The sequence below is a fragment of the Phalacrocorax aristotelis genome, chromosome 1 (genome assembly GCF_949628215.1).
Source record: "Phalacrocorax aristotelis chromosome 1, bGulAri2.1, whole genome shotgun sequence".
Classification (NCBI taxonomy): Eukaryota; Metazoa; Chordata; class Aves; order Suliformes; family Phalacrocoracidae; genus Phalacrocorax; species Phalacrocorax aristotelis.
This window is the reverse complement of record NC_134276.1, coordinates 28,578,972-28,590,623: the sequence shown is the minus strand read 5'-3', so window position 1 is coordinate 28,590,623 and position 11,652 is coordinate 28,578,972.

Here is an 11,652-nt window from a genome sequence, read left to right as displayed (position 1 = left end):
GAGTCAGCTGCCTTTCTCAGATAGTCTGCTCCTGGTTGCTGTGGTGGGGTCTTTCTGTAGGAAATTCAGCCCTCTAGAAAGCACTGCATAATCTCTAGGTTGTTTTTGTTGCAGAACCTGAAAATCTAACTTTGTGCACCGTTCTTTGCCAAAGTTTCTGTACTCCAAAGAAACGAGCTGCAGCATTAGGCTAGATTGATTGCTCTGAGCACATCAGAGTACTGTAGTTGGGTTGTCCTGACTTTTTACTCCGCAACAATTAAAGATTCTATGTTTTCTAATTTTTTTTTATACAGAAATAGTGGTGTAACATACAACATAAATTTAGCCTGTTTAAACTAGCCTGTTGGTACGTACCAGTGAGAAAACTTTAACATCCTTTAAGCAGGGAGTTTTCACCTTGGTGAGCCTGCAGCCTGTGTGAGACAAAAGCAGTTTCTTATTACATGCTGTGTCACTGGGTTTCTCTGTAAAATACAGGCATACACAGGGTTTTTAAAAAGCATTATTAAGCCAAAGATAGAAGGAGATTAAAACAATTTAGAAATACAATGTGAAGTTAATAATCAGACAAGTTAGCACAGCTTCATAATCTTCCTTCAACAAAATAATAATTTAAAACCTACTACAGTTCCTCTATGCCACAAACATTTTACAAAAATAATGTGTCAAAATGAGAAGATCGTGTGTAGATGTTGTATTACTCATATAGAAATCATAATGCTAGGTCTCTAGACTTAGAGGTTTTATTATGTGTGTGTATTAGATAGTACAGATAACTATACCAAACCAAAGATTAAGCTTCTGAAGCATCAGCACTGAATGTATTTGTCAGCTGTAGATAGTGTTCCTTTTTCCACATATGAAGATCTGGTGGTTTGGTAGGGGGTTTTCTTCAGTTGCTTTGAGAAACTTATTATAATTTTGATTTAAAGATTTCTTGTTACTAAGCCTTAAACAGGAAACAATGTCTGGAAGAAGCAAAAGTAGGTCCAGGTGGCCAAGAAGGCCAACAGCATCCTGGCTTGTATCAGGAACAGTGTGGCCAGCAGGAGTAGGGAAACAATCGTGCCCCTGTACTCGGCACTGGTGAGGCTGCACCTTGAATATTGTATTCATTTTTGGGCCCCTTAGTACCAGAGGGACATTGAGTTGCTGGGGCATGTCCAGAGAAGGGCAACGAAGCTGGTGAAGGGTCTGGAGAGCAGGTCTTATGAGGAGAGGTTGAGGGAGCTGGGGTTGTTTAGCCTGGAGAAGAGAAGGCTGAGGGGAGACCTTATCGGTCTCTACAACTACCTGAGCAGAGGTTGTAGTGAGGTGGGTGTTGGTCTCTTCTCCCAAGTTACTAGCTATAGAACAAGAGGAAAGAGCTTCCAGCTGCATCTGAGGAGGTTTGGATATTACGCAAAATTTCTTTACTGAAAGAATGGTCAGGCATTGGAAGAGGCTGCCCAGAGAGGTGGTGGAGTCACCATCCCTGGAGGTATTTAAAAGATGTGTAGTCGCGGCACTCAGGGACATGGTTTAGGAGACATGGTGGTGTTGGGTTGACAGTTGGACTTGATGATCCTAGAGGTCTTTTTCAACCTTAATGATTCTATGATTCCATGACTCTTTCTTCTTCTGTCTGACATTTTTTTTTGTCATGGAATTTAAATAGTAACATGATTATATAGATGTACTGTGACCTGTTTTCCAGAATTTCTTTGAAATCACTTTACCTTGAATAATTTTACAGGTGTCCCATTAATCTTTAAAAGCAATTTGATTTATATATTTTCTGATGACATTTTTGTTAGTGATATTGGTGCTGATGTGATATTTTGGTTTTATATGAAGGAAATGTTTTTGAAGTAGTTTTCGTATGATTCATATCCATCATAATTATGTTTTAATTGGGCACTAAGAAGCAAAATACCATCTTTTGATTTGAGAGTGTCTAATAAACTGGTTCTTCAAATCTGGGCGCCCATCCCTCTGGGGAGTAAAGGAAGACATTTTTGGGGGAAGGTACAGATATAAAGAAAGCATGTCCAGATCTACAGATCTAACCTTTTTCCATAATTGCTAACTATATCAAAATCCTTTTTGCTTGTACAGATAGCAAACACAGTTAGCTTAGGTTTTATAGAAAATTTTATTAACTATGTTTTGGGGAATTGTGAAAAGATTGTATTTTGTCAGCTAGTCACCAGTCTCAGGAAAAAATGTCTGTCTTTATTACCTGCCTGCTGCAAGCAGCGAATTCTGTGACCTGAGCATGCAGCTCTGAGACAGCCCAATGTGTATTTTCATCTAATTATGCAGATTCTTTTATCCAGTAAACTTACCTGTGTGTTTATTTCCTCGTGTCCATCATCAGGCTGTGCAGTTCTATCATTTATTTTTACTACCATTATGTACTACGGAGGGTTAGCTTGCTGCTGGAGGTAAAATCACCTTGTTTACAAGATGATTCAGAGAATCAGACAATATACATATGTTTCACTATAAGAGTCTGCAATACACCTAAGAGTGTACAGAGGCATAAATTAGGCTAGTATCCATTTTTTCTGTAAAGCATAAATGCAATTCCAACCGAGGTGCTTTTCCAATACCATCCAGGGTAGCTTTCTTATGTTCTGTTTCACATCTTAAGCAGGTTGTACTTTATGTGCAGAATTAAATCGTAACTTAGGCCATGAAAATTCAGTGAGACCAACATTTCATCCGTTATGTGCAGCCATGATAAAAAAAACAGCAAGAGTTCTGATTCAGCTCCTACCGCAATTTAATTATTCATAAAGCGCCTAGCCTATTAGATTTTTTTAATGAGGGATTTTTTTTTTTACTTTAAATAAATGAGGTTATTCTTGTGACTTCACAGTTAACATTTAACTAAAAACACTGCACAGATTCTTGCTAAAGTGAAGCAAGAAACTAAGCCAAATTATGTTTCCATTTTTGAATATAAAGACTGGCAAGAAGAAGGAGACTAAAGAATAAATTAATTTCAGGTCCAGGAGATTGTGATTCTGACAGGCTGAGTACAAGATATCAACTGTGATATCCTTCACAGTTCTCTAAACAAGGCCAACTTGTATGTTTTCTTTATTCAGTCATTTGTTATAAAGACACCTCTTGTATTTTTCCTCCTCTCCTTTTTGTTCCTTTGATGGCAAGCCCAGAAAAGAGTTTATATAGTCTGCAAGTATTACTGCAAGGGGACAGTTTTCACTTGCATGGAGGTGAGGTTACACAGATGACTCGTTTAGTGTTTGAAGGGTTTGGAGGAGAGATTTACTGAGGTGGCAGAAGGTGGTGCATATCTTTGGAAATGAGAACTGAAAACCTATGTTGTGTTTGCAAAGTCTGGACTTTTAAATTGCTAAAGATTTGTTTGGCAAAAAGATAAACATGACCTTTAGTTTTCTTCATCTAGAACAGGCCTTTCTAACCTGCTGTGGTTCAGGACACCAGCCTTCAAATCTCAACTCTGTTTATCAGGCTTTGCCTTCTAATTTCTTTGGGTACAAAGCCAAGAATTTCTCTGCATGTCGCCTTCCTGTGGGCTTCTTAATGGGTCAGAGGTTTAGCTGGAATGTTCTGACCTGGGAAATACGCCTCCTCATTTGGTGCTTGCTGTAGCACAATGCTGAAGATTTGTCTGAACATTTAAGATGCTTTTGTGTTAGATGTGGTGAGAAACTTCTTGTTTCTGGACCATTACTCATAAAGCAAAATTAATTCTAGTAAGTGCAAAATTATATTGGCACAAGGGGTTTTTAAGCTTTAAAGTGTAACACTGTTAGAAATAATCAAGAAACAAGCAGAGAACAGAAAATGACCCTTAAATAGCGGATGAAGACTTGAGCCATGTTGTGCCAAATGAGTTTGAGTAATGCGTAATTCCTTTCAGTGACTTTTTGTTTGCTTTCTATTGCAGGTTTTATCTTTTTTAATATAGCATATTATCTCGTTAGGATATCTTTATACCATCTCCTAAATGCTACTGTTTAGCAAGACTTAGGAAAATATATGAATACCTTTAAGTCTTCTGATTGCAATAAATTTAATTATAGATCCAACACTGCAGACAGAAGGGGTAGGGTTTATCTGACCAAATGTTGGTGCCAACTTTGTAAATATCTATTCCTAAGTTAGTTTCCTTAGGCTCCCTTTATATTCAAAGCAAAGAAGGTACTTGTAGTGCCCAATCTGTATTATTCTGAAGTAGATACCTGGAAAGATGAGCTATTGCCTCAACGTGCCTATTTCTTCCCAGACTGACAACAGGGAGAGATTAGGTTTACTACCTCTCATATGGACATCTACTTTGTACAAACAATAGGGTTTGGTGAGGTGAATCCCAACCCGTGTTCATGCTCTACGCTCTTCTGGAGTTTCCTAATCCAGAGCTCCTGTTCTGCTGTTCCTCTCACATAACTTTAGGTACCCAGTTGAACTCAATTGGATTTTATATGATACTCTTGTTAGAGTATGGGGAGAGACAGGTAACTTCAGGTTGTAACCCACCAAATGTATGAATTGCTCTTTTGAGTTGTTCTGATTTTTGTGCAGGTCCAAAAAGAAATTACTTCTGAGTATACTGTATACTTCTAAGTATACAGTATTAAAATAATACAAAGCATAACAGATTATACCAGTCTTTAACAACAACAACAACAAAATCTCAATTAACAATCATGTCATGCATGAGAGTAAAATAAAATTAAGATCTGGAAGAAGAAGAAAGTGAAAATAGGATTTCAGTGGATAAATACAGTAATGTTTACTGTTCTAATGCAAGAGCAAAAGAATATCTACACTTCACATTTCAGAAGCAATGTCAGTTGAGGCTCATGTGGTGTCTTCACAGAAGAGGGCATCTTCCATCTATCAAAAGCTCTCATAATTAAACCCTTAAGGTTTTCATGCTGTGAAAAGAGAAAAAACAAAAACAATTGTTTTAGTGATGATTTAAATATTCACTTAAATGTCTGTCCTTCATGCCCTCTATCCTGCAGTCCTCATCACTTGTACTGGGATCAGTTGTCTCACCCCATGGAGTCAGTTTGGGCTATTATACTTCTAACTTTAGCAGATAATTCTCTTTTTTCTGAAAGCTTCATTGCACCTATTCCCTTCAGCAATTGCTTTGGGAACACTCCCAAAGAGAAATCAGGATTATGTATGTTCGAAGGGCAGGGTGATATACACAGAATATGAAACAGGGTACTAAACAGTAGTATAGAACTAAATAAAAGAAATGAAATGGAAAAAAGGCAAAAGGAAGATTTAATACATTAATTGGAAAGAATACATCACAGAATCGCAGAATGGTTGAGGCTGGAAGGGACCTTTGGAGGTTGTCTGGCCCAACTGCCGCCCTGCTAAAGCAGTACCACCTAGAGCAGGTGACCCAGGACCATGTGCAGATAGCTTCTAAGTATCTCCAAGGATGGAGACTCCACCACCTTCCTGGGCAACCTGTGCCAGTGCTCGGTCACCTTCATATTCAGGAGGAACCACTGGTGTTTTAGTTTGTGCTCATTGCCTCTTATCCTAGCTCAGTACACTAATTCAAAGGAAATAAGCTGTATAGGAAAGCGATGACAGAAAAAGGAAATACAAAGTAGGCTGGAAAAGAATGGAGAAAATTTGTGGCTATCAACTGTCTACTGCCCAGATGGAAGGAACCAAAATGGTAAAACCATGAGGGTGGTTGATGAAGTAGTCAGATAATTGAAACTACATATCATGGGCAAATGAAATGGGGAAGTATGAGATAATATCAAACACCTAGTTATCTTGCAAAATCTACCCAAAACTCAAATGCTAGAGGAGAAAAAATTTATCTGAATTTTACTTTTTTTTCATAGCTTTGTTCCTGATTACATGTGTACTGTCTTCATTTGGACACTCTTTTATTGTTGTAGTCTGGCAAAAAACTTTTGGCACCATGCTATTGGATATTTTTCTTCTTCTTCTATACCAAATTTAAGTTTTTTATCCTGTGTAATTCCAAAGCTATTTACGTTTTCTCTTTGCTTTCTAGTTTCTTTTGCTGATCCCAACCTTATTTGCACTCTGTGCATATTTTTCGTCTTCTCTGTCTGCCTTCCCCATGCTGTGCTCCCTGTACTCAGTCATGTTGTTTGCATTGCAGAAATTACCAGTTCTTCACCAGTTCTCACCTTCCATCACATTTTCCTTAATATATAAACCGAGAGATGGCTGCTGCAAGATTATGTAACCTTAAATTCATAGTATTATCTTTTACATTAAGATATTTAAAATGTGCTGTCTGTTGTAGATAGTAAGCTCTGGGTCTGGTTTGTTTTCCCATGCAGGGCAATCAGACATACAGATTCAGTCAATGTATTCCAAATGATGCACCTGTATGGAGGAGCAAATGTAAATGTTGCAAAAAAAGAGATTTAGTATCTTTCCTCTGTATTCAACCTACTGTAATGGCAGATTTCCCAACAGAGACGACCTACTTTAAAAATTAAAAAATACCACATTGAAAAAAACGGAACCTATGCATTACATAATAAAGTATATCATATTAACAACTTACCCTATTTTTATATGTTGGACAATAGAATATGTTGATTTTGCAGAAACTTCAGAAAATAAAATGGTAATATGTGATTCATTATGACAAAGTGGCCAATCGTAATACACTGGTTGTAACAGGAATAATATTTTTACAGAACTGAGTTCTGAAAAGTTAGGTTCCAAAATCATGATAGTGTAAATAAAATAACAGCTAAAGACAGATACTCTCACAAATAAATTAGTTTGTTAGACTTACTGCACCCACTACATTTGTACCATAGCTTCTAATCCATGTTATCTTTATCTCTATCACAAATAAGCTGATTATCTTCAATAAAGCTATTGTGTAGCCCCAGTCGGAATCAAGCACACAGAGCCACTCGCTCACCCTCCCCACCCTGGTGGGACTGGGGAGAGAATCTGAAGAGAAAAAGTAAGAAAACTCATGGGTTGAGATAAGAACAATTTAATAAATGAAATTAATAATAATAATAAATTGTCATGAAAAGGAAAACAACAAGAGAGAGAAAGAAACCCCAGGAAAAACAACCGCTCACCACCCGCTGACCAATGCCTGGCCAGTCCCTGAGCAGCGATTGCTGCCCCATGGTGGACATTCCCCAGTTTATTTGCTTCCCCCGGTCACATGGTATGGAATATCCCTTTGGCCAGTTTGGATCAGCTGTCTTGGCTGTGCCCCCAGCCAGCTTCTTGTGTACCTGGCAGAGCTTGGGAAGCTGAAAAAGTCCTTGACTAGTGCAAGCACTGCTTAGCAACAACTAAAACATCTGTGTGTTATCAACATTAGTCTCATCCTAAATCCAAAACACAGCACCCTACCAGCTACTAGGAAGAAAATTAACTCTATCCCAGCTGAAACCAGGACACTTCTGTAAAGGAACAAAAGTTGTTAGTTCAAGGAAATACTGTCTACTCAAAAGTTTCTGCAACTTGTCATTTTTATAGGAAATTTTTGTTTCAGATGATTTTGAGGATTTGGGAAGTTTTGTCGTTTTTATTTTTGTAAAAGTATTTACCTTGAAAGGGGGATTATCAGAGAGATATTAGTTAAGTTTAGGTTTTTGAAGAGTATTCATAGGTAGTAAGTGAAATCCATGCTATATTCTATAGATTCAGATTAGCCAAAAAAACCCAAGATCATTTAAGAGTGCTTTTGCTCTATTTTGCCAGTTGTTTTCTTGCACAATCCATGCTGAATTAATGCATGAGGTAGAACATGTGGGTTTTTTTCAGGTAAAGCTCCTATTGACTTCCTAGTCAGAAGTGTGTGGAAACTAATGTTCTTCTGAAGTAGAACTTCCCATGATTGTGTTTGTTCAGTGACTTGTTGCCACATACAAAATGGTCCTGCTTGCTACTGATATTTTGTCAGACTAAACTAGTCTTTTTCATTTCACAGGGATTCTTATTAACACTGTTTCAAAGCCCATGAATGTATGTTTTATCAAGTGCTCTATCAGCACTGTGGAAGTGGATTTTCTAAGAAACCAAATTGACTTCTTGAGTCAATTATTCTGTTAAAGCTGCTTGTATGGTTTTCAGAACACAAATGTTGTAGGAAAGAGGTAATCTTGCAATTTTGTGGCATGCTGAAGGTTTTTATGTTGTTACCTACATTACTGTTTACAGAATTGTGGAATAGTTCAGACTGGAAGGCACCTCTGGAGATCATCTACTTTACCTAACCTCCCCCTCCTCAAAGCAGGGTCACCTAGTGCTGGTTGCCCAGGACCTTGTCCAGTTAGGTTTTGAGTATCTAAGGATGGAGACTCAACAGCCTCTCCAGGCAACCTCTGCCAGTGTTTAACCAGAAAAAAGTTTTTTCTTTCATTTAAATGCAATTTCTTGTATTTCAGTTTGTGTCTATTGCCTCTTGTCCTGTCACTAGGCACTACTGAGGAGAGCCTGGCTCTGTCCTCTTTATTCACCTTGTCAGGGTTTTATAGAAGTTAAGATCCCCCTGATCCTTTTCTTCTGCAGGCTGAACAGTCCCAACTTGTATGTCAGATGCTCCAGTCTAAATCATCGTGGCAGCCCTTCACTGTACTTGCTCCAGTGTGTCGATGTCTGTCTTGTATGGGGGAGCCTATAACTAGACCCAGCAGACAAGATCTGTCTCATCAGTGCTGAGTGGAGGGGAAGGATCACCACCTTCAACCTGCTGGCAATGTTTTTAATGCAGCCCAGGAGGCAGTTGGTCTTCTTTGCCACAAGGGCGCATTGATGGCTCATGGTCAGCTTGTCCACCAGGTCCCCAGGTCCTTTTCTGCACAACTATTTTCCAGCTGGCCATTCCAGGCCTGTTCTGGTGCATGAATTAACAGAATCAGAGTTTATATCCCAGAATGATGTGAAGACAAATAGATTAAACATTTAATTGTGATGCAGATGTTTTGTCTAGAGGAACAAAATACTCAAGAGTGTTTTGCTGGCTGAAAGCAGCAGTAAAATCCATTCCCTTAGTCATCTCTTCTTATGCCTGAATAAACCCACATTACCAAACCTTTCTATGTTGTGTGCTCCAGTTCCCTAATCATCTTGGTGGCCCTGAATTAGGCTTGCCCAGTTTCTCAGAATCTTCTGTGTGTTAGGCATCCCAAAACTGCACAGACTACTCTGGATGTAGTATCAGGTGCTAAAAGCAGAAGAATCACTTCCCTTAACCTGCTGACCTCACTCTTCCTAATGCAGCCCAATAATGCACTTGACCTTCATTGCTCAATTTGTCCGCCAGGCCCTCCATGCCCTTTTCTACACAACTGATCTCCCCAGAGAGTCTTGTTGCCTGATGTTACTCCATTCCAGGTGCAGGACTTTGCATTTGCCCTTGTGGAAATTCATGAGGTTCCAGTCAGCCCATTTCTCTAGCCTCTTGATGTCTTGAACAGCAGCTCTGCCCTTGAGCATGGTGATTTTACTTGATTTTGATTTTCCACAGGCTTCCTCATGGTACAGTCTATCTCATTATCCAGACTGATAAGAGATATCTTCCTCACTAGTGACACCCAAGGAGCAGCACTACCAGCTGGACTTCATAGCATTGATCACAACCCTCTAAGCGCAGCAGTCCAGCTAATTTACCATCCACATTATAGTCCACCTATTGAAACTGTATCACTACTTCGCTTAAAGGACACTATGGCAGACCATCCTGAAAACTTTAGTGAAGACAGGGTAAATGACACCCACTGCTTTCCCTTCAGCTGCATAGCTGATCATCTCATCACAGAAGGCTATCAGGTTGCTCAAGCAGGGTTTGTCCTTTGTGCCCATGCTGATTGCTCTCAGTCAGCTCCAGATATTATCCCATCCGTATCCATATTATCCCATATGCCCTAGATAAAGAATCCAGGAGGATTTGCTCTGTAACCTTCCCAGGGACTGATGTGGGAATGACAGGTCTGTCGTTCCTTAGAGCCTCCTTCTTATCCTTCCTGAAGATTGGTCTGATGTTTGTGTTTTACTGGTATTCAGGAACCTCCGATGATTGCCACAACCTTTCAAAGACATTATAGTGTAGCCTTGTGGTGACACTGACCAGTTCCCTCAGCACTACCTTTATCTCAGAAGTTGTTTATTAAAAAAAAAAATCTCAGACACTGTGCATTAACATATATATTTCTGGTTCTCTTTCCCTCCCTGTACACATATATATAAACAAAGAGAAGAATGTACAGGTTAATATTTACGTAGAGAAATTCCAAGCCAGTGGTAAGACAATATAGATTTTCAAGCAATGTTAGAAGAGAATAGAGCTTAGATTCCTGAACTTTTTAAGTCAAAGGGAGTTTTGCTGTTTCCTTCAATGGATCTAAAATTTCACTCACTGTATTCACTCACCTGCCTTTGAATCAAGTGTAGAAATTTCTTTGAAACTAGCTCTAAAGCTTTAGAGAGAAAAATTAATATGAATTGTAATTAAAAAAAAGAACTGAAAAGGTAGAGCATTCACAGTTTTTTCCATAAACTCATGCCAGATTCTGTGAAAAAATAGGGCGTGACCTTCATGAAATTTTTTTTCAGTTTTTTTGATTGACAGCAGATCTTTATATTGGGTCAATGTTAACCCATTCATGTGACTCCATTCATGCAAGTTCTGTACATAGGATCCCCTTCTGACCAAGAATGTGTATTTTGCATGTAGCAGGCAAGAAGCTGACCAAAAGACATGATGGCTGTGAAAGTGAATTTTCTCCTGGGAGTGGCTTAGTGGTTGCAACCCTTTTATTTGGCCAGACTTATGCAATCAGAAATGTATGGAGAGTCCATTCAGATGATAAAATTATATGCACACATTAAAGAATATAAACACATTTACGCACTAAGCCAGTTGTTTTAAGAAAGAGAAAATCAGCCATTTTAGAGCAGTTTTTAAATGTGACACCTAAACTGTCTCACTGGAGGTGAAGAAATTGCAGTAAATAGTGTCCAGCAGATGCAATAACCTTCAGCACATTAGAATAGGGGTTCAAATGAGAGGTGAATGACTTCCCTGCCTCAGTATAATGAAGATCAGTGTGACAGACAGTGAAAGTGGGAAGATCAAGCAAATCGATGGAAAATTTAATTAAGAAAGATACAATTTTCTCACTGGTATATAATGACAGTTGGCAGAGCCAAAGGCAGTTGCAGGAGGAGAAAATTCATTTAGTTAATACTCAGGCTAGGCACTATAAGTTTCCACAAAAAGAAAGAAACACATTTTCTAAATATATACTTCACTAGTCACATTTACTGAATTCTAAGACATGCTTCTATGAACCCTTAGAAAAAGGGACGGATTAGTTTTGATCCACATGAAATAGTGAATTCAGCTAAAAAGAAATAGAATTGATTATGCTTAAGCAACTAGGCTCTTAATCCAGTCTGTTTAACAGAAACTGCAAATGAACACATCCTACTTCTAATATTTGCAAATTTCTTAGTTGAGGAGAGTTATTTTTGCTGTTGGCAACAGTTTGGTTAGGGTTTAGGGTTTTTTTTAAAACTTCAGTTCTGCAACACATATTTGGAACCGATTTGTTAACATTTGCTTTGCTTGTGCAACTAATGCTTGTTTTACCCCATGTTAATGCTTGCCTGATCAAC